Here is a 25,064-nt window from a genome sequence, read left to right as displayed (position 1 = left end):
AGCAACCCCTACGTTCCAAAATCGAAAGGCATTTCCCGTAAAAGATAAAGAAATGCCATCTTCTTTAAAATTAACAGCATTACTGGCATCAATATTCTCATTGTTACAGAAGAACATACCAGCTCTAAGCATGAAGGCAGACATGCCTCGGTTGATGACACACCTAGCAATATTTTGCTGAGGACAAAAAACTGAACTATTGTCCCATATTGCCCTAGGTAGTAATCCAGAAAAAATTACTTTTGCATTTGGAAAGATCTTCATTACTGCTTGAACCAAGCGTTCCAAATCAACCAACAAAGTAGGGGCACTGACGTTGCCCAAATGGAAAGCACCATAGTGCAAAACTACCACATGCAGACTGTTCATCGTGGCCATATCCTCACAAACTTGTACAATTCCCTGTATATTGCAATCAGGCACACTGCTCCACACCACCTCCACTCCTTTCACATCAAAGTTTTTTGCAACGTGCCTGCATTCAGCGTACTGCTGTAAACCACGCACAAACATATCTCCGAGCACCAACATCCTGACTTTCTCCACTTCTGCCATCTTCACCACACACAGTCTCTTTCAACACAAATCAACAACCTCGACATCTGATTGGCTGATCCGTACAGTCTTCTTTCCATGCTGGATTTCCTGGAAAAACCCGGATGTAGCACGCCCTGTCCACGAACAGCCGCGGTGTCCGCGGACGGCGCCCACTTTACTCTCTGTGCCATTCCCTCATTGCATACAGCTAAGCAATCACACAATACGAATAACGTCCTCAGAACAACCCAATTTTGTGATTTTTCGAACATTTCAGGACAATTATTATTTAATTATTCAACATATTAACATTACACATATTATACTTTCATCTTGTACTCTGCACACAATGCTATGTTTCTCCATTTGTAGCTCAGTATACTAGATAGAATCCCATAATACAATGCTATTTATATCAATGCATCGTTCAAAGCACTAATAACGGTATTATATTTCTTGCAATATCCTTGACACTTTTTTCGCAACATTATAATACAAATCCCTAGTACACAAATTCCATGAAAAGTACATACACACGTGATATCATCAGTGATTTCATCAATGACATTTGTGATGTCATCTTTGATGTCCTGGGTGTTAGTCTTAGCAGTGCACGGTGGTGGCGCCAGTTATTTTTCAAAGCTTACCATTTCAGGGGTCTTTCGGCTGTACTTAGAACCATTACTTCTTTTAAACATACTTTTTTTAATATCACGCAAACAATATACAAACATGGCATGCAAAAACCAACTTCTACAGATGGCTTTACACAGAATGTTGCAAAGTAAGAATTTATGCTTGTTCACAGTGAAGGTCAGCTGCTTCCATTTTTTTCGCGGGCCCCGGAGAGGCTCACGAAGCGGACTATAAGTTTGTATTGTGTTTTGACCTTGACAGACAGAGATTGTGATGAAAGACTTCTCTTGAAGGAGTGTTGCTAAAACGTAAGAGAAGATAAAGATGAAATTTCTGAAACGAAACCACTTTTATATATTATATCACTATGCGAAAGATCGTTGGCACACGCAGAGTCGTATTTTGTGACTGCACCACTCATAGACAATGGAAATTGCAATTGTACTGTAAGTAACCCTTTAGATTAGTTTATACCAAATATAATTACAATAGCGTAGCATTAAAGACCGCTCAAGTTGAACTTGTTCGTTGAAAGTTGCATAATGTTTTCTACCGCGCACTATCACCGCCGAATTGATCCCCTGTCGTTTAGAGGGCTCTGAAAAAGGCAAACGACACAGGGTGGGTTAATAGAAATAATTTAACCGGTCTATAGGCGGTCAAGCGCTCTACTCGTTGTGCCACTTCACTGTAGCCTGTCAAGTGGCACAGCGAGTAGAGCGCTCGCTTTGACATCCGTGCACAGCTTGCTAACGCAAGTTTGAATCCCGGCAAGGCCAAGTTCAGCCTTTCATCCTTCCGTGGTCGATAAATGAGCACCACACACCGTGGTTAATAATAAGTACCGCTTATTATTTTATTATTAACATACTCTGTTTATTATTAACATACTCTGTTGCACTATCTTCGATAGCAAATATTTTCACGCCCTAATAGGTAAAATGATGATTTTTAATGAAGATCGGTTGGTGAGACTAATTTATGTTTTTTAAAACAGGTATGTGGCTCCATTTTGCCTATGTCACGATTTACAGACTCCAGCGGATGGGGTCTTCAACTGCCAGGTGCAGGTCCAAATATGCAAATTCATGACCCTCACCATTTTATGGGACAATCTCCAAGGACTAATATGCCCTTACGCAGTACTAGCGGCTACAAACAACATACCAACCAATAGGGTGGTCTAATGGCTCGTTGTTGGAGCAACCTTCCGATTATCAGAGCGACCATTTACTGCTTTTGTCATAAACCAACAGCCTATCTACCGCAAAGGAACAACGCGTGGCTCCAAATAAACTTTTGCTGATCGACAACAGAGACAATAGCAAATCGCTGAATATTCACTAAACATTTCATGATATGATATGATATGATATGATATGGTATTTGTAACGCGCCTATACACAAGTGTTTCAAGGCGCGACGAGGCAGGGAGGGAGGGAAACAAGGGGAAGACGGACAAGCGATCCTACTAGGCCAGGTGTCATTCAGATCGCGCAAGTGCAGAGGTAAGGGGAAAAAGGAGAAAGTGCAGGGGGAGGAGGTGGGGGGAGAAGTGCAGTACAAGGTAAGTGGCGTAATGAAATAATAAATGATAAATAAAAAGGGCCAGCTGGTGGCAAGTGCGAGGTAAGTGCAGAGCAAGTGCTGGGCAGGGGGCTGTAGGGATACAGTGACAGTCCCACAGTGCAGGGGGAGCCAGGGGGTCAGTGCAAGTGGAGAGTGGCTGGGCCCTGGACCGAGGTCGCTGAGAGTGGCCCAGATGCAGGTTAAGTGCAGAATTCAGTGGGGAGTTAAGCAGGTTTAGCAGGGGAGAGGGAGAGAGAAGGCAGAAGCGAAGAGGAAGGTTTTGAGGTGCTTCCGGAACCGGAGATGGTTCTCCTCAAGTTTCAGGGAGGCAGGCAGGCTGTTCCAGAGGGAGGCCCCTGCTGCGGAGAGAGATCTACCCCCAGCACGTTGCTTCGAGAAGCGGCTGACCATGAGGGAGTTAGAGATGGATGAGCGAAGGGCTCGTGAAGGGAGATATTTAGGAAGAGAGAGTTGAAGGTATTTAGGCCCCAAGCCCCAGAAGGCCTTGTGGACAATGCAGAGGGTTTTGAACTTAATCCTCGCAGCCACTGGGAGCCAGTGAAGAGATTTCAGTCCTGGAGAGATACGGTCCCTGGGCTTGAGGCCAAGGACAAGTCTCGCAGTTCTGTTCTGGATAAGTTGCAGAGGGCGGAGAGTGGAGGCAGGGAGATTAAGATAGAGGCTGTTACAGTAGTCCAGCCTTGAGAGAACCAGGGCTCGGGAGACAGTGAGCTTCTGGGGGAAGGAGAGGAAGGGAAGAATACCTCTGAGGAGGTGCAGCTGGTAGTGTGATTTCTTAGAGACATCAGATATATGAGGAGAGAAGGAGAGTGTGGAGTCGAAGATGACCCCGAGGTTTTTAGCCTTGCATGTAGGGGCAGGAAGGGGGCCAAGGGAGGCCGGCCAGAGAGCTGCAGGGAAGGAGGGAGTGGGTGCGCCGATGAGTAGAATCTCAGTCTTACTGGCGTTAAGGCAGAGGTCATTGGCGGCACACCATTCCTGGATAGCAGACAGACAGTCGGAGATGAGGGAAGGAGAGGAGGAGGCCGAGGGTAGCCTGAAAATGAGCTGGGTATCGTCCGCATAGCACTGGAAGTGGGGGCAGAGGGCGGCGATGCGGTGGGCAAGGAGTGCCAGATACTGGTTGAAAAGCCAGGGAGAGAGGTTGGATCCCTGGGGGACACCACAGGTGGAGAAAAAGATGTCAGAGAGGAAGGAGCCCATTTGGACCTGGGAGGGTCGACCAGAGAGGAAAGAGGTCAGCCATGCCAGAGCCTGACCAGTGATACCCAGGTTATCACGGAGACGGTTGAGCAGGATGGCATGGTTGACAGTGTCAAAGGCAGAGGAGAGATCGAGCAGAATGAGAACACAGGGAGTGTTGGAATCGAGGTTCAGGAGCAGGTCCTCACGGATGTTCAGGAGAGCAGTTTCCGTGCTTCTGGCCGCTCTGAAGCCGGATTGATGGTCATGAAGATTACCAACAGATTCAGCATGGAGGTTAAGCTGGGAGATGGCCAGTTTCTCCAGGAGCTTGCCCAGGAAGGGAGTAATGGAGATTGGGCGATAGTTGGCCGGGCAGGAGGGGTCGGAAGAGGGTTTCTTGAGGAGGGGGTGCACAAGGGAGTGCTTGAGGGGGGATGGGAAGACTCCAGAGGCGAATGAGTGGTTGCAAAAGTCAGCCAGGGCAGGAGCCAGGGAGACGATGTGGTCCTTGATGGTTTTGGAGGAACAGGGGTGAACCTGTTTAGACGAGGCTTTCATAGATCGGACTTGTCTGGAAACCTCGTCAGCAGAAAAAGGTGGAAATGAAGAGAAGGAGGGCGGAGGGGCGGCTACAAGAGAGCAAGAGGAAGAGCCAGGAAGAGAGGGAGGGAGGAGAGGGGAGGAGAGTGAGGACAGGATGTCCTGAGTTTTTGAGATGAAGTGCGAGGCCAGTGCAGTGCAGAGGGCCTGTGAGGGGACAGGAGAGGTAGAGACTGCAGCAGGGTTGGCCAGCTCCTTGCAGATTTTAAAGAGTTCGGCCGAGTTGTTTGATGCCTCAGAGATGCGGGCTTGGATAAGGGCTCTCTTCTTAGTGAGAACGGAGAGCCGATATTGCCTTTGGAGCAGGCGGCAGGCCAGTTTGTCAGAGGATGAACATGAAGCACGCCATTTCCTCTCTGCCACCCTGCACTTGCGTTTTAGGGTGACGAGATCCGAGTCGTACCAGGAATTACATTTGGCTTTGGGCTTCAGGCGGATTCTCATGACGGGGGCAAGGATGTCGAGAGTATCAGATATAGAGGAATAGAGCATGGAGAGGGCTGTGTCGGGGTGGGAGTCAGCCGAGGGGGGAGGAGGGGGCGAGAAGGTGGCAGCGAAAGCCTCAACTGACACCCGCTTCATGGGTCGGATGACCGAGAAGGTGGGTGGCAGTGAAGAGGGTGGCTTTGCCTGTGGGGTAGGGAGGGAGAGGTGGGAGGATAGAAGAAAGTGGTCACTCCAGGAGAGAGGAGTGGAGAGAGGGAGGGAGAGGGGAAGGTCAGAAGAGATCAGAGCATCAAGAGTGTGCCCTGCAGAGTGAGTAGGACCAGAAGGGAGAATAGAGAGTGAGAGAGAGTTGCAGAGTTCGCGAAAGAGACCAGTGGGGGGACAGGAGGCATCAAGGTGGATGTTGAAGTCGCCGAGAAAGAGGAGTTGGGTGGTTGAGGACAGGAGTGATGAGGAGAGATCAGCCCATGTGAAATAAATGTACTTTACCAAATGTACAATCCTGCTGTTTACTTTTAAACCACAGTTTCATATTCCGAATTGTGGCGCACTGAGTTGTAAGCTGATCTAACACTCTCTGTACCGCAAAGGAACATCGCGTGTCTCAACATGAACTTTTGCGGATCGACAACAAAGACAAATGCAAATTGCTGAATATTCTCTAAACATTTGATGTCAAATAAATGTACTTTACAACATTTACAATCTTGCTGTTTGCTTTTAAATCACAGTTTCATATTCCGAATTGTGGCGCGCTGTGTTGTGACATAATGTGTGTTGTCTTCCGAGTTCTGTGTAAAGTCGCGTAGTACTGGAGACGACTGGGCGCGTTTGATTACGCACCCTGTAACGTCACAGAGAGAGGTAGGGAATATGAATGCTTTGATAATATCAGGCTTGGGGGCGGGCGATATGATTTAGTGTCGCAAAAGCAAGTCAGCCAGGTCAATAGCGCCATTCATAGGATTATCACATAATGTCGGCGCACACCAGCCGGATTTATCGTTTCTTTAGTGGACAAAAAGTCGGTTGACGCCCCTAGGAAATTGTACTATTAGCGGACAAAAGGAGTGCTCTTAAAACACTTTCACCCTGACAACGAACAATACAAACAACGTTCTCAGAACACCCCCATTTTGTGTAATTGCAACCATTTCGGGACACTGCGAGTGTTCTTAGAACACATTCAACTAGACAGATTACAATACGGACAGCGTCCTGAGGACACCCCCATTTTGTGTATTTACGAACAATTAAATACACCGCGAGTGTTCATAGCTCATTTTTTACCTTCCTTGCAAACAAAAATGACACATACTCAGTCCTCTAAACACCCCACCATTTAGTTTATTTACAAAATGTCAGAACAGCCGTGTTCTCCGCGGACAAATCGAACGCAACAAAAACGTCTAGCACATAAAAAAACAAAACATTGAACCTATCTCATACTCCCCCACCCTCCCCAAACACTCTTACACACCAACACACGGCACTAAATACAATTTTTTATCCACGCTTCACTGCGCTGTACGCGGTCGACTGCGAATACAAGATGGCGGGCGCCACAGAAAATCTGACGCGCTCCACGCCCCTCGCCGTCCAATCAGCGAACACGTCGCATGTCCGCGGACATGACGCAAGGCCATGGGCCAATTGGGGTGCTGTTCGCGGAGCGAACAGGGAAGTCCGTCACTAATTTTTTTGCCTTACATTTTGGTCATTTTTAAAAAAACTACTGGACAGATTTACACCAAATTTGCAAAATCACGCTTTTGGGACCAAGCCGCCGCTCCTGCCGCAAATTTGGTGTAAATCCGTCCAGCAGTTCGGGCTGTAGCCGTGCGCAGTTTTTTCCCATTCAGTCTATGGGAAAAAAAAAGTTTTGGGACCCCCCCTATACCTTTTCCCCCCCTGGACGAATCCTCACCAAACTTTGCAAAGAGATTCAGAGTGACCCAAATACTTTTTTTGCAAAGTTTGATGAGGATCCGTCCAGGGAGAGCGAAGTTATAAGCCGCCCAAAAAGTGCTCTTCCTATGGAAACAGCAACTTAACCATAACTACATGGCCACTACCGTACTATTTTGTGGCTGCACCAGACTTCTTATTTTTTTTTCTGTGCCTGTGATGGCTTTGATTTGTATCAGTCTCTTTCTGACTGTGCGAGGCTTATAGAGCGTTCATGTAGTCTATGATGGCTGTTTGTAGTATCCTAGCTTAACATCTCCTATGTGTGTCTATGTAGGTGAGCAGTGGAGCTTGGAATGTTGGTGCGAGGCCTGGAATGGGGTAAGTGTAAGGGTTCCAGGAAAGGACGGTTGGGGGATCGGCAGGGAGAGAGCCAAGGGAAGCAGATGCACATCACCTCATCTCCTATCTTACTTTCCAACTGTAACTGAAACAATAAAGAAGACTTTACCTTTTCTATAATACTGGCTCTGGTGTGGTTCCTGAGTTTCCTGCCTGTGTCCTAGCCACACCAAGATACATCACTGTTATAGTATCTTGCTCTCAAAGCTGTTAGGCTCTGTGTGAGCCGCTCCTCACAGCTTTTAGGCGGAAAGCGCTGACTCAGAACGTACTCCACTCGTAAAAACAGTAATGCTTGTAGTCGGGAGGCTTCCTCTCGGCTCTGCGTCGCATTAGAAAGCCACGCCTATGCTCCGTTCCCTCTTCTGAGGGCCTGCTGACGCTCGCTCTGAAGCTCTGCCTTCGCCACAGTGGGGGCCGGAGCGCTCACTATCCTGCCCTCGTGTGAGGGCTTGCTCTGAGTCTAACCGAAAACACCTAATGTGCCGGTATTACGGCAGTGGTTGTGGGTTGCCAGAACCCGCTATACTTGAAAGGATATACCTAAAAGGATATACCGCGATCTACTCAAAATTTGCTACACGCGCTTGCCGAGAATGCCAAATTATTAGCATAAAATGCTTTGTGCGCTTTGCCTGACGCCTGGCTTACACTGCTCAAATCATTCACTATCTCTGTATACATATTAATCCCTCTAAAGCAATAATAACGGGCGGGGGTGGGAAGAAAACGTGTAAGAGGAGCAGCTAAGGGACAGGAAGTGGTCATAGCTGAGCTGAGGAGCTAAGGGACTACAGAGACTGTGGGACTTGTAGTTCACTTTGGACATTTCTGAAGTTGTTTGTTTTTGTATAAATTGTTGAAACTGCTGAGAGTAGTAATAAAGAAGTTGAAGCATAATGCTTGCCTCCAGTCTTGCCATAGAATTCTATCAATGATGGCCTTTTTTTGATTTCTGAAAATGTATTTACCGGACTGGAATATATAATTTTACAGCCACTATCTGTTTTTTGTTTTTAAATGAAACCGATCTACACAGGTTTGCTTATCAGCTGTCTACCTACCCGTTCATGTTAAATTGCAAATTATGTTAATTCCACTTTTAAAATACACTTGGTTTAGCTTGTCATCCTTTATTACCAGGTCACTCAAAACATAATTTGTATGACCATAAATAGTGGCAGGTTGCCATGCGTATTTATTCAGGGGTACCTGAATGGATTTAGTGATATGATCATTATCTCTCACGTTTATGTTCAATGATGACAATTAAAATGAAATGAGTGAACATCAGCGATGGATTTTGACAAAGAGTAGCTTCTGAATAAAGTGCTGCAAAGGATCTTGAAGTTGCTGTAAGCGCTAGTTAAGATACCTAACAGCGTGTCCCCATTTTGCACATTTGCGCATACTGTAATGTAATGGGGCGAAGGTACAGTTTCACAATATTTTCAATGTGTAACTTTAGAGTATGAAGATGTCTCAGTGTGGATAACTGCAGATTACAAAAAATCAGGACATTTTTTGACGGAGTGCACAGGCTTTCAGCACCATTTTTCAGGATGGGACATCAATATGATATGTTGTCCCTGAAAGCATTCGTAAAGTGGAAAGATGGCCTTGAAAAGTATTGAACTGTCTTCAGATATAACATCAGCTAAAATAATTTAAAATGCTGTGGCAGAGCTAGCAAAATAGCAGCCAGATTGCACTATGATATATTAAAAAGGCCCATAGATTACATTCTGCCGAAACAGCTGCTGGCTTAATATTCATTTTAAAAAAGCTTCACAAGCGAATTAAACTCTACAAAAGGCATTGTAAAATCAGATGGAAAGTTCACAGGAACTATGTGTATGTTGATATGCACAAAAGAAAAATGGCATTAAGGACGGAGTGCATCAGGGCTTCTACCTCCATCTTTGATGGGGAATCCATGGAGGGGGGCTTACATCTGTGCACCCCAGAAGTTTGTTCCCCGTAACAGCTCAAAAACGTTCAGCCCTCCAGCCTGATTTTGCCACAGATCTTCATAAGTGAAGAAAAAGGTGTGCATTAGTGCTTCTCTCAGTATCTTTGCTGGAACTGTGTGGGAGCAGGAAGCAAGCCTTCCCTCTGTACAGAGACGTTTTTTATGGGAGGGGAACAGGGCCACTTGCCCAGGGGCCCCACCTTGGAGGGGACCCCCACAAGGCTGCCTGATCTAAAGTAAGATTCCTTGTTCACCAGACTTAAATAGCACACGCCAGGGGAATTTATGGCATGCTGCTGAGGCGCTAAACCCATTGCCTGTCTGTTTTGACAAGTACATTCTGCCTTGATCAATTAATCATGTAATGCTTTCTGTGTTCACTTTGGAATAAATAGTTTGTGTGGCACAACTTCTGGAGCATGATTTCCTTCCTGTGGGAATTATGTTGATCATTGCAATAGCCAAAGTTGAAATCTATATTGTTAAACTGAGTGCCATAATGGTTCAGAAGTTAGCTCAGTGGCCCTCATTACGAGTTTGGAGGTAACAATGCCTTTAATAAGGGCATGGCAAACTTGGATCCGGGTTCCCTGAATGAGGAAATACCATTTCCCCATTCCAGGCACCCATCCCCATTCCCATTAAAGCCCCTTAGGGCTCAATGGGAATGGGGAGCATGCTAACAATGGGTCCGTTAATGACGGGCTCGTTGTTAGCATGCTGGGCCGCTCGCGGGACCTGCTAAGGACGTCTAGTAAAACCAGGCGTCCTGAGTGGCTCCCGCGAGCGGACCTCGTAATGGGGCGGTAAGGGCTTAATGGCTCTGGCACCTTTACCGGCACCATTAACCCCTTACCGCCCTCCTCGTAATGAGACCCAGTGTGTTAAGCACTCATTGCAGAGAGTGTTCATATGAAAGATTAGAAGAGCGCATTCCAGCAAGGCTGGCTGAACCTTTCCTATGTCTGAAGTTTATAAACCTACCTGCATATGCACTTGATTTTGCAGCATAAGAGGTGCTATTATCATCAATGTTCCTACACGAGATAGGGGTTGCTATCAAAACTAAAATGTCATTCGTATGGTGAAGGTCTAGAAGTTGGTTTGTTCAGATGGGGTGTTCTTAAACCTAGGCAATCCCCTACAAAGATGAGCATAAACTACTAGTCCAAGAGGTGAATAAGTATCCAAATTCAAGACTGTGGAACCAAAGTGCTCATGCTTGTATCCTGGCTTTGCCAGCAAACGATACAATGATCCTGGTCAAATCATATAATATCTCTTGCATTACTGTGCTGTCTTCTGTGAGGTTTGCCTTCTTGCATGCTGGTGGCATTGTTTAGCTCATTACTTGATCTTTCTTCTTATGTAGGCCATTTGAGTGGAAGGGGTGGTAGACAGGAGAGAGCGGACCAGATGTTGCAGGCCTTGGGCAAGCACATTTTAAGGTCTGCTCGATTGAGACAAAAAACATTTTGCTTTTTGTATAAAATTCAAAGGTTATCCTGCATGTTTATGAATGATAATTTCACAAGCCATTGTTTTGTAAGTATTTAAAGCTTAAACGTACAAAAGACATACCTAGATTAAATCTGTTATATCACATTGATTGGTATGCTGGTAATTATATACTTCCCTTGATGATGGAGAGAATGAAGCTAGAATCATTCCCATTTTGTTTAACACCCTTCTGTAGTATTTTGGCTTTAAAAATTGTCACGTTTGGAAATGTGATTTCTGTACTTTGCAAGTCAGTTTTATAAAACTGAGATTGAGTACACAATAAGAGCCAGAAAAGAAAGTATTAAAATGCAGAAATTGCAGAGTTGGCACAAATCCCAGCATCATCCCTAAAACAATGTGTGATCCTGGGCATCTCATTTAATCTTGCCTAACCTCTCAGAATTGCCAGTGCCTAATCCTTTCAAAATTGACAGCCCTTCAGAGTGATTTCATTCTCAGGGTATGATCTTCAAAACAGCCTAACTCATGGTTTCACTGGCTATAGTGTTGCTTCCACTATATTAGTGAGCATTGATATATTGCACACCACAGGCACTTATTATTGGGATCTCTAAAGGACACGCTATTTGAAAACCATGTCCCACTTATAATCTCAGTATGTCTGGATACAGACACCTTCCTGGTATTTTATAATCTGCCTCCACTATCCATGCCTTGGTATGTGTAGCTTTCTCCTTCCTTACAATTGGTCTACTCTATCCATGCTTGAGCACTTTTGCATTCTCTGAGGCAGCTAATGTGAGTTATCTGCCTATTCTGGGTTAAATATGCCTTTTACATACAGTCCTGCCTTAATATTACAGGCTGCATACCTTCCCGGATACCAGTGATAAAAAGTATCCTGTTTCTATACTAGAAGAGAAGTAACCTCTTTGCAGATTGCTAATGTTGGCCATCAAATGCTACTTGTTCATCATTCTGATTAGAGCAAGTATGGAGAGGATAAGGGGACTTAAAGGGAGTAAACATGCTTATTTTGAATGCTGCAACGAGGCAGCATATCAACCTATAGGTTATGAGCATGGTGGGGGGGGGTGCCATCAGATATTCTTGATAACTTCCTTTAGTTTGGTGGAGTCGGGCTCCAAAGATGTCCATGCCCAAAAATGCTTTAGATTGCCCTGCATCTGTATGGCATGATGCCACTCTTCTGGAGTGGCAGAGAATCCTTAGTTCTCTGCATCACCCCGCATTGATTGGGCTATAGTTGAACACCTGTCTGCAACTCACATAGAGGTCTACCTGCTTCCACAGTAAATCTACAGTAAATCTGCCCTACCACTCGCTTTGTTGGGAGTCGGGGATGGGTGGTCACGCATTCCTTATGTGCATTCCAGATGTCTGCACTATGGATCATCCCAGCAACCCTTGCTCTGTGAATTATCCTACCCTGATTGTTCTTGACGAACACCTGATTTTTGGTCACCTACTGACTCCATTTAATGCATAGACCACCCATCAGACTCCAATTCTTTTTTTTTGATCAAACACTTTTATTGATTTTATTACATCATACAAGAAAAAACAGTGACCCTGAAGGGTCCAACCATCAATAATAACATAAACAGTAAAGAGTGTATGGTCCGTTTTACAACATCTTGAGGACACATTGTCAGTGTTATGCACATTCTTGCTATGCCATCACATGCTGGCCGTCGGTCTAGTTCCTACAAAAGAATTTCATACTGCATTCAGACTCCAATTCTTGACACACTCTATATATATCTACCTTTGATACTCTTGTGCTTACCTTGTGCAATTATCACGATAGTTGTTTTGCCTTTGCTGTCTCTAGGCAGAAATAGTTACCACTATTCATCACAACACAATGATGAACACTCCATCCCCCTTTGAGACTCACACTCATCATGTCCTTATAGACCCTCATCCTCCTACTCACGGTCCTCTTAACCTTTGTAATTCCAGCTCCAAGCAGACTGGATTGTAGGCTGCTGGTCCCATGACCAGGCCCTGCTACTAACTTGCTCTGTCCACCACCGGTTTTCGTGCTTTCCAAGCCTACACTTAAGGATTCTAGGCCAGCTCCAGGCCAACAGCATTGAGTAGGCTGCTGGTCACATGACCAGGCCCTGCCACTCACTTGTTCCGCCCACCACCATTTTGCACGCATTCCAAGGCTCTAGTTAAGGATTCGAGGCCATCTCCAGGCATACAGCATTGAGTAGGCTGCTGGTCATGTTACCAGGCCCTGCCACTCAGGTGATCGTCCCGCCCCGAGTTTTCGCCTTCCAAGCCTCGATGTAAGGATTGTAGGCTAGCTTCAGGCAGACAGCATTGAGTAGGCTGCCGGTCATGTGACTAGGTCCTGCCACTCACTTGCTATGCCAACCAACAGTTTTCACGCCTTCCAAGCCTCTATTTAAGGATTCTAGGCCCGCTCCAGGAAGACAGCATTGAGTAGGCTTCTTGTCATGTGGCCAGACTTTGCCAATCACTTGATCCACCAACCACCAATTTTTGCATCTTCTCAAGCCTCTACTTAAAGATTCCAGAACCAACTCCAGGCAGACAGCATTGAGTAGGCTGCTGGTCAGATCATCAGACCCTGCCATTCACTTGCTCTGCCCACCCCCAGCCTCTACTTTAGGATTCTAGGTCAGCTCCAGGGGGACAGCATTTAGTAGGCTGCTGGTCACCTGACCACACCCTCCCACTCAGTTTCTCCTCCCAGCACCGATTTAGTTAGCCCTCTTTAGGCATCCTCATCGCCGGCGTCCTCAGCAAAGGGCGGGCAAAGACAAGGACCTGATCTGACCTGTTTGTCCCTGTTCGGGCCTGAGAGGGTCATGGGACTGACTGGCTATTCTGAGCTTCACCTCCAAACTAATCACCACTACTTCTACTCACCAGAAGACATCACTGTTTGTCCCCTCCCTCCACAGCCCACTGCTACTCTCACTGGGGTTAAAATGGCCACATGCCCTGTGCATCCCAGCAAGCTACCCCAACAAACCATGCACACTCACTCTCATGTTGATACATTTTTGCCCAGCAGTCACTCACACTACAGAGGTTGCTTACCTCATCATCTACAAAACAAACCTGATGCCCTGTTCATCAATGAATCATGGTTTACCCCGTCCTCCCTCATGTTTTCGACATGCTCCTACCCCAAGGCTAATGCATCCAACATACCGACCGGCCAGGAGGGGCAAGAGGCCGAGTGGCAATCATTCACGGGTGCAATTGGCCATGCTCTATCCTACAAGGAATCAATCACCTTCAACCTCATCTATACAACACCTCAAAGGAGTGACTCTTTCATTGCAGATATCTCCAACTTACTTTCCTATGCCAAATTAGCGCATTCTAATAATGTCTATCTCTTTTAACGTCCCTGATTCCCAGGCTCACAGTCACACTCAAAGAATGCTTTTCACACTGCATGCTTCCATAGACCTTAGGCAAATTGTTCTCTCCCCCACGAACAACAAAGGCAACACTCTAAACTATCACGATTTAGGTGCTAACCCCGGCGGTATTACCACCGAGGCTAATAGCCCTACCGCCAAACCCCTGGTTCTCTTCGCATCGGATCAGGGATTAGCGGAACGGTAAGTCCCCATTCCCCATTGAGCCCATATGGGAATTTCCCATTCCCCAATAGGACGAATGGGGAATGTTCGGCGCTATTACCGGCAGTGGCAATAGAAGCAAAAATCAGCAAAATCGCAACAGATTTGCCCCCAGCTCAGAGATGGGGGTAAATTTGCTAAGCCTGTGATTTGGTGGACCCTTAAATGTGGCAGTAATAACATTACTGCCGCCTTTAAGGGTTACCGCCAAACTCGTAATGAGGCAGTTAGTCTTCACATCATCCCCCTGCTTCACCTGTGCAGACCCTATCCCACTTGACTGGTCTGACCACGCCGCCATCTCATTAACAGTCACCCACTCAACTATGGCTCATAAAGGTCAGGCTAAACACCACTCAACTCAATGCTGCTCATTCAAAACCTTCTCGGTCATTGAGCTAGGAGAAAGGTTTGCAGGGTCACCCACCACAGGGAAGACTCATTCCTCCTGGAATTATTCAGAAACTCTGCTATGAAACTAAAAATCCAACGAAGCTATGACTAAACAATCCACCTCATGGTACACCCCCAAGTTAGCCTCCAACAAACGCTCTTAGAGAAGCAGTGGTGCAAAAACCATAACCCGGGAGACATCGCTAACCCCATATCTGGCACAGCGAGTAGCGCGCTCGCTTTGACATGCGTGCAGAGCCTGTTAACGCAGGTTCGAATCCCAGCAGGGCCAAACTCAGTCTTTCATCCTTCCGAGGTCGATAAATGAGCACCACACACCGTGGGTAATAATAAGCAGCGCTCAGATACCTGAGGGTTCATAGCGCTATATAAATGCCTAATTATTATTATTATTATTATTATTATTATTATTATTATTATTATTATCTCTCTGTGCAAACCGTAGGATTCTGATTACCGAGACCAAAGCTACTTACTACTCCACAACCATTGCTGCAGGCTCCAACGGTAGAAAACCCCTTTTTGAAGTAGTAAAGTATTGTGCCAAACCCTCTCCCGATCCCGAGGTACCAGCAAATAAGGGAAAATACGACAGAATCAACAAGTTTTTCATTGAAACAAATAGACAAAATCTGAAAGACCGAGCAATCAACCCCTCACAGCATCTGCATCCCCTCAACCCCAGCATGCATACTGCCCCTCTGGACCAAATTCTCTCCTCTCCCCGCTCCTCCTGATTGTCCTAAACATGACTGCAACCCTGAAACCTACTTCTTACTCTGACGGTATAACCCAGGCTTCCATCATTAAACACTTGACATGTCCAGTGCTCAATGCGCTCCTCAGCTTCATAAATTCCTCCCTCCCAGAAGTGTAATTCCAGACACCCTCAAGGCTGATCTCATACAACCTCTTAAAAAAAAAAAAACCTTGATCCAGACAACATGGGTAATTACAGGCCCATTACAAACCTCCTTTTCATTGGCAAAAACCTGGAAAAATGAGTTACTTCACAACTACTCAGCAGAATCGATCAACTCCACCTCCTTAATGACTATCAGTCAGGGTTCTGCCCCAAGCTTAGCATTGAGACAACCACCACCCAGGTGGTGGAGGATGCCCTCCAAATCATGGATACGGGTGACTCATGCATCTTCATCCTCTGTGACCTCTTAGCTGCATGCGATACAGTAAGCCACCGCAAACTTCTGTCCCTCCTTGCTGACAGGATGAGATTCTTTCGAACTGTACTGAATTGGCTTACCTCCTAACTCTCAGGCAGACAGCAGGCTGTTCAGATGAACTTGATGGATTCTAACCAACCCCAGGCCTCCTGACGAGTCCCCCAAGGCTCCAGCCTTTCACCAATCCCTTTTAACCTTTGGGCACTCGCCTCAAAGTTCCCAGTATGGCCATCCAACAATTCTCTGACAATACTCAGTTGTACATGAGAGTAAATAGCGTGCAGGACATAATTCGCCTCTGCGGTTACCTAATTGTCATCCAGACCTCGATGACAGCCTGCTACCTCGAACTAAACCCATCCAACACTGAATTCGTCCTCATCCTTCCACCCACTAAAAAAACACATAGTCTAACAATTTCTGAATCATATGCACCTAGAAGGATTTGATCCACAGCTCTGAGACTCAGCAAAATCCTTACACTTCACCACTGTCAACAGCCTATCCTTCCAAAACACATAGCCAAAAAGGCCCAAATAGCATGGTTCAGAATCTCTACCCTTCAACAAATCAAATCCGTCATCCCGCCACAAGACTTCCGGACAGTAGTGCAGGCCCTGGTGGTTTTGCACATCAATGGGGGGAAATGTTCCCCTGACAGGGCTTCCAGCTTTTCACTTGGCTCCCCTAAAAGCAGTCCAACACTCTGCAGCATGTCTTGTTATGAGAATAGAGACATTTGACTGAAAAACCGCCATCCAACGCCAACTACATTGGTTTCCACTCTAAGCCAGGATGCAGTTCAAGACTGCATGTATCATCTACAAAGCAGTTATGAGTAGCACACCAGCCTACCTTGCAGCTAAGCTCCCCATATCTGGTGGCACACACTTCTCACGCAGCAAATCAAGCAATTGGCTTGGATCACAAACTCATCCGCAAAGAGAGGCGCTGCAAACATTCCTTCTCTTGTCATGCACCCACCCCCTGGAACTCCATCCCGCTGTCAGCCCGGAATGCCTCCACAATTCTCAGACTTCAGAAATCTCTCAAAACATGGCTCTTTCAACAACACCTGACAAAGGACCAATTCCAATGGATGCAGAGACCTCACAGTAGTGTGCTACTGTTAAAAGATGCCATTCCAAATGCTGTCTACTAACACTCTGTGTAGCGCTCCACTGCTGTTGAGGTAGGTACACGCTTTAACAAAAAAATAAACTTTATTTCATCTCATTTCCATCATGATAACCCCTCAAATGCTCTTCAATTCCCCTTCCAGTCATGAGCACCAGCAATAAAAGATACGCTTGCTGTCTATCTTACCCCAACATAATCTACCCCTCGTCTCCCCTTCAGAACTTCTTTCTCTCCTGCCTCCCCCTCAACCTCATTGTCTACTCTCAATCTTGGACTACGGAATTCCCAATCCCTATGCAGCCGTGAAAGCACTCTAGCCTAGATTGCTTCTTACTTTTTGATCTATTCATTCTCCATCTCCTGGTACACAGTCTGAGAAATCTGAGGGTATTCTCACTCCTAACCCCCCTGGATACCCATCTCAGGTGGCCAGGGAATGGTCATTGTTCTTGGATCCTGACCCTGGGGTTGGAGAAGTGAGGGAGGATCACCTCGGTGGAAGGTCCTCTGGGATTGGGAGTGGGATTCCAGCAGGTGAGCATGATATCCCTTTTCCCTATTGATGACCCACTTAACCCTCCCCTGACCTTTATGGGCTACTACAAGACCAGTTCTCTCATTTTGCCACATTTAACATTTAAAAGTACTAGGACACGGAAGAGGAGACTGAGAGTAATGAAGACTACACCTACATATTACCATTCTGGTACTGGGACGAGGACGATGCCTGCAGAGTATGGTGAGAGTCAGGCATGTCCCCTTAATCATAGTCAGGCAAACCTAAGTGAGGATCCACATCTGAAACCTGTTAAGGGTTTACAGGTGCATAATATGATAGCCAGAGAACAGGGAAGAGATAGGAACAGTGAGGCCTGTGTGGGGGAAACAAGCAGGGGACCCTTTTATATGTGGAGACAGCCGTGGTGGGACCGGAGAAGGAGCCAGGGCACCAGTGAATACCCCAGAGGACTTGTTGGCCCCAGACAAGTGGACCAGGCCGTTGCTATTGGTAGGGGAGTTTCCACGACAGAAAGTGAGCAGCAGGGGCTGCTAGTGAAGCAAGAAAGGAGAAGACACAGTCCACATCCAGAGGGAAGCCTTTCAGGTTGCTGGTGTGCCAAGGAGAATACCCGGCATCTGAGCAGGGTTCGCAAAGTTTGGCACACTGGCCTCAAAAGCAGAGAGGAAGCAACGAGAGCCAACAGAAGAAGCAGAGGGCCGGTGAGTGTCAGGGAGAGAACCAGAGTGCTCCTAGCCGACCGTGGACAAGTAATGCTCCCTGAAAGAAAATACAACAAATGCATATTTAAAAAATCGAACTGAACAGAAACAGGATATTAAGCATAATGAATGAATCTTAAATACCGAAATGAACAGAAACATGAAATTAAGCATAACAAATTAATCTTAAGTACTGAACCAAATGTAAATTTGAAATCAAGCATAACGAATGCAACTTAAATATCAAACTGAAGGGAAATATCAAAATTAAGCATAATGGATGCATTTTGAATACCCAACTGAATGAAAACCTGAAATTAAACATGTTGAATGCATATTGAACACTGAATTGAATGAAACCTTGAAGTTAGACATATTAAGCATTGAAGGAATGACAATTTATGGGCAAAGTAAATATCAGAAGACAACGAAATTGCCCATATGAAAGCAAACCATGGAAAAAGGTGCAAATGTGGAAGAGTTCCATAGAAAGGTAAGGAAGGAAAAAAAACACAAAGTGAAATTTTATGAGTCAATGGCAAGAGGTGTGTGATACACGGTGGCAGAACCAATAGACTAACAAAGAGAAGCCGGAAAATGTAAAACTGCACATCGAGTGAAAAGGCCAACCCAGAGGAACTAAGTGAAGTTCATCTGCTATACAGCGGCAAGTGCTGAAGAACCTGTGTGAGCTGGGGAACCTAGGGATCCCGGTTGCGCGACCTGTAAGTGGTGGACCGTGTGATCTGTCAGCTGCGCCTAGACCAGTGAACTCTGAATGAGGAAAACCAAAGACATTGTGAAATGGACCAACGAGAAGCCATTTAAGTGAACTGGTGAGGCAAGCCAGAAGGGGGTCAGAGGGTGAGGTTGGTTGACCTTGAATTATGTTGAACTTTTGCAAAGACTGAAACTAAAAGATCTATTGCCTGTTCTATTGCCTGCATCTACTGCTTTAACAGCTCTGCAGGGGAAGGTTATGGCGGTTCCAACAAGATCATCAGCTTTAGACCTTATTCCTGAACTGGGTGATCAGGTCTTTATGAAACTTGGTCTAGCTGAGAAGAGCCTCTAACCAACTTTCATGTACAAACATTATCCTGGAATTTGAGGGGTTTCACTTCTTTCCTCAATGATCCCATGAAACGGTGTGTTTTTGGTTCTTTTGATTTAATTTGTTTGCAGGAAACCTGGGTTAAATCTGCCTTAGACATTGATAGTTTCTCCTCTCATCACCAGTTAGCTGCTGGTGGAATTGTGGGGCGCCCGGTCATTGTATCCTATCAAGAAATGCGACTTTTGTTAACTCACTCTTGTTTTCTAATGAGCTAACGGGTATCATGATAGTTAGAGCGGGAATGAATTTCACAGCTGACTCTCAGGGTTGGCTGTTAGTTAATATCTACTGGAACACCATGGAGTCATCTCTCATGGTATTTGTTCAAAATGTAGGGGATTTGCTTACTAGGGCAAAAGCCAGTAGCCCTTGGAAAATCAACTTATCATGGGCGATTTGAACCCTTACTGCCTCAATTCCTTGTAATGATGGGGGGAAGGGCGGATTGGAAGTTCCGGGATGGCAGTCTATGGTCTCAGCTCATGCAAGATTGGTATTTGAGGGTACTGAATGGAAATGTGGATGGGATTTTCCTGCTGCCTCTAGTGGGAGGAAGGGCCCTCTTTGTTCGGCGATTGATTATGATTTTGATTCTGAGGGTTTATTTGAGAAATGTAATAACTTCATAATTAAGGAGGGTGCTGGAGTGATCATGAGCTCTTGGATGCTTCTTTTGTGGTGGGTTAGAAGCAGGGACGATGTTTCTCATCTCAGGAATTAACTCTCAATTCAGCAGGCAATAGACTAGTAAGATTCAGTCACAGGGTCGCACTCGGAACAATAATTAGGAGAACTTTGTTAATAACTTTTCAGAGCGGGAATTGTCCGGGCATTTTGCTTCTTATACTGTGTGGAACTGGTTTGGAATCTTAATCCCTTGACTACTGACCCCACGAAACCCAGGCCCCCCCATAAACATTACTTTGATTCACAAATTCTTGAGAGAAAGAGGGAGAGAAGAAAATTGCTCAGACTAGTGAAAAGAAAAAATGAATTCAATGAAATGTAACATAGTATCTCAATAAGAGAAATTAACATCTGGTATATGAATTGGATCAGAACTCTTGGGGCCCTGAGACTACAGAAAGATGGGGAGGAAATTCTAAAGGCAGTTGTCTGCAAAAATTCTAGGAACCTGTGATCAATGCTGAGTCAAAAGGGTAACAAACCACAGGATGTGATAATCCAGGAAAGTGTATAAATTGATCATTTCAAAAAAGTATATGCCTGCCCCGAGCGCACAGAGCCCAGATTAAACCTGGCTGTACCATGGGTCCTTAACTTCTCAACGGAGGAAATAGAGAACTTAATCTCGAAATCCTCAGTGTCGTGAACGGCGGGACCTAATGGTCTCAGCGGAAGATCTCTTACTAGTCCAACATCGTGTGAAACGATCCTGCAGGCTTGGCAGAGCATTTCATATCCAAGGCGCTAAGGCCTGGAATGCGTTACCGGGTACATTGCGTAAGACCGAGGATCTATTCTCCTTTAGGAAACAGTTGAAGACCTATCTCTTCCATTAGTACTTCTCTCTCCTTATAGGTAGCCTGCATGTTCTGTATCTTGGCGACTGGATTCCTACGGGCTTTGGCACAGTATAAGATAAAATAACATAACATAACATAACATAACACAAATGCCATATTAAAATCAAATTCAATTGTTTGGTTGAGAGTACTGAAAGGCCTTTCTGAACATATAATCAAATCCAAAACCATCTTGCAATCCTGGAAAAGTTTGATTATCGGGCCGATTTACAACAGAGATGATCATCTGGCTGCCTCTAACTACCTCCCAAGATCTTTGTTGGATGCAGACGGCAAAATGTTTGCTGGCTTCGTATTAAGAGACATAGAAGGCTGGGCCAAACAGAATGATATTATTTCGAAATTCCAGATGGGATTTAGGAAGGGCCTTTGCACCTCCCTTAATGGTTTAGTAGTGACTTGTATTATGGCTAGCTGCTTCATGAAAGAGGGGAAGCCTCTGTTTGGAGCCTCGGTTGATTCAACCCAGGCCTTTGATGCAATTGATAGAAATCATTTGTGGAGAAAGCTTAAGGTTTGGGGCTTGCTTGATAGTCTGCTGGCAATACTAATTGAATGACACCTCAACTCGACTCTTCAGGTCAGACTATCTAAATCCGGGAATTTATCGCGAAAAATCAAGATAACTCAAGGTGTGCGTCAGGGCTGCCTTGTGGTCTTTTTCTTGTGGACCTTTTTGAATGGTTCCAAAATGTACGCTTGGCCAGCCCTAAATTGGGAACAACTAAAATTCTGTGGATCTGTTGCGCAGACGATATTGCCATCTTTGATTACATGCAAGTCGGCCTTCAGCGTCTACTAAGCACTTTGGCAGAGTATGCAAAAGTGAATCAACTGTTGATTAACCCTCTGAAATCTAACATTGTAATCTTCAAAAAATTGCACAAGAGAGTTAAACCATTTATATGGCGGCTGAACAATAAAGTGGTCCCTATATCAAATTAAATCACTTATTTGGGTATGAGGATTTGGGCTCACCCAACTAAAATTTCCTTCTTACATAATTTGGATGTTAAGATTCTGAACCTGGGATCCCAGATGGTGAAAATCCATAACAAATTGTGTAAGTTCTTTCTCTCACCTCTTATAAAATATTATGTGGGAAAAGTTGTGCCTTCTCTGCTTTTTGGGCTTGAATGTAATCCTTTGAGTTTTAGAATTGATTGGGATGAATTGGAGTCCAAAATATGGAAAACGAACGCTTAATGTACCCAATTCAGTCCTGATGGTCTCAATTCGCTTTGAACTGGACTTGAGATCTCTTTTAGTATGGATGCAATGGAGGTGGTTTTCCACCTATAGACTTATTCGCCCCCTCTATCTCTTTATGAGGATATGTCAGTTCAGGCACAAACAAATGATAATGGCTTTCTGAATCTTTTAAAGGAGAGAGTAACTGGGATTCTGTCAAACCTGGACTCAGACATTGATACCCTGATGTATAATCAATTAAAGAAGGCAATTGGATTTGAATCATTAAGCAAATGAGAGCATTAAAGCTGTCTGAATCATGGTCGCTCTTTGATGAATCCAGATCCTCACTACCCACCTATTTAAGATGGACACCAGACCCAAGTGTTAAGGCGGACATTCTCAGATTAAGGTTGAATATACTGCCAACCTTGGAAATTCGGCATGTGAGAAACAGGATAACCTTTCCATCGGATATCTGTCAGGGTTGTGAATTGGAGGCTAAGCATACAATCAAACATGTGATGATTGATTGTCCGGGAACTCAGGCCTTGAAGGTCTTGATTTTAAGAAGATTTGTCCATAATATCGACACGTTCGAATCCCTCACATTCTGGGAAAGACTTGTTTCAGGTAACAAAGTGTTCCTAACTACAGAAGTGGTACATATTGTGAGGGCCCTAAATCTCACGACAAAAATAGTGAGCTGAGTAGATAATTGAAAGTTGATGGTGAACAATTTAGGTTTTACCTTTCATGGAAGATAAGGGAACGTACTTGATGACAGCTGGCTTGTAGGGAACATAGTACAGTTCATTGATGAATGATGCAAATCATTGTATCGTCTCTTTCCTTCCCTTTTTATTATTGTTTCTTTTTCATTATTTCATGTACAATTGATAATTCTATTGTAATTAGGATGTATGTTGTTGTTTTATTTCTTATGATTGTTTTTACATGGTGTTGAATGTGTAAAAAGTCAAATGGGTTTGGCTAATTGCACAATGAAAAAAAAAAAAAAAAGAAACTAAATAGTGGAGTTAAAGCCTTGGAGAAGGAAAACCTGGGACTTGAGGAACTGCCTGGGTTGTCTTGAGAAAGAAGCCTCAACACCTCTTTTCTTTTGAACTGTGTTGCTTGGAACTTGGGGAAGGGGAGCTGTAAGGAATCTGAGAGCTGGAAGAAGCTCAGAACTTTGAGTAGATCAACATTTATTTTACTATTGACATTTCTACACACTGGTTAGCTTTAGTTGTGAGGGCAAGAATCGGTTTTGGACACAGACAGACTTCAGACAGACTTTTAAGTTAAACTGTTTGATTCAGACGTTCCTTATTTTAATTTAGATAGGGAAATCCTACCTTAGCATAGGGCAAGTTAGCCCTTCTACCATCCTGACATTTGATTTAATAAATTATCTTGTGTTTGAACTTTAAATCTGTTGTCTTTGTCTTATTTAATGATGCCTTCACAACAGCTACCTCTTCCCTTTTCAACTCCCACCTGGAATCCACAAAGTTTCTGTCCTTTGCCCACCTCTCTTTACACTCTTCACAAGGCCACCTTGGGAATTTTGGGGACTAGAATCCCTGGTTGTGTCCCCCACCTTAAAGCAATCACAACCCTTAGTGTGATGCTGCCTCACAACGATGTCCAGTCATAATTTCGAATGAAACATTTCGAAAGACAAAAAAGTTGAATCAAAAATGTCAAATTATTTTTTTTTTTGATATTTTTTTTGGCTCTAGTTTATGTAAAAAAATAGGTAAAAAAAAACCCAAAAAAAAGGGGGGTTGGGAGGGAACCACCCCATTTCGAAAAAAAACGTCATAAAGATAAAATTCGACATTTCTTTTTTCAACTTTTTTTTTTCTACTTTTTGACTTTCGAGATTTTTGTATTCGAAATTATGTCTATAAACCATCACAACAATCAAAATATGTGCAGTCACTTACCATCATCAGAATTTCTAGAATCTGAAAAATAAACAAGTGGCATTTCAGGGCATCATTAGCAGGCCACGATGAGGGTACAGGACACATTTTAACAAGCATTGGCAAAGCAAACATGTTGGCTTTTTTGTAGGCATAGACAGACATGGGCTACACACTGTCATAATGGGACCACCTGGCAATAAGAGAGCAGCAGCTGGAAAATGGTATGAGTACCTGGGCATATAGTAACAATGCCTGATAAATGCCATTCAAATAATTATACACAAGCCAAAACCGTTGGCTTTGTCAATTGATTTTTTAAGAGATCTTCAGTGCAAGGACATGCGTACTGCTGATGAATCAAGTGGCCTAGGACACACTTGGTAAGACATGTGTATTGCACCTGTAACACATTTATAAATGCAATTAACCTGTTAACTCTTAGAAGACTGTTTAGAAAGAACAGTTACAGGTAAATGTTACATTTTACTAGTTGATAAAAGAAGCTTAAAGACATCCTAGGAGGATGTGTTTGGGCAGGGAGGGGCCAGTAGTGTGTGGGAATGATCATCTTGATTATCATTGCCAAGGGCAGTCAATGGGTGGGTAAATAACAAAACAATATCCAGATGATGTGTCCCCCTCGTCACATAGCATCTCCCCTCTTGCAGTATTCCAACACAATCATTTCAGCGTATAGGTGGCACTTTAGCACCAGCCTGCTAGCCAAAACTAAAAATAACAGTCATTAGGAGGGTGTTGACTTAGATGTAGGACATATAACTGTATGCAAATGAAATGGTAGACATACCCCAGCATAGAGAGAGGAATTACATTGGCAGAATGCAAACGTGATCAAGGATGCTACAGGGGTTGTGCTATAGTGAATTGACAAATGGACAGATTCACAATTGAGTGC

This window comes from Ambystoma mexicanum, chromosome 5q (genome assembly GCF_040938575.1).
Source record: "Ambystoma mexicanum isolate Mex_15411 chromosome 5q, UKY_AmexF1_1, whole genome shotgun sequence".
Classification (NCBI taxonomy): domain Eukaryota; kingdom Metazoa; phylum Chordata; class Amphibia; order Caudata; family Ambystomatidae; genus Ambystoma; species Ambystoma mexicanum.
The sequence above is the reverse complement of the archived record's forward strand: the minus strand, read 5'-3'. Positions refer to the sequence as shown.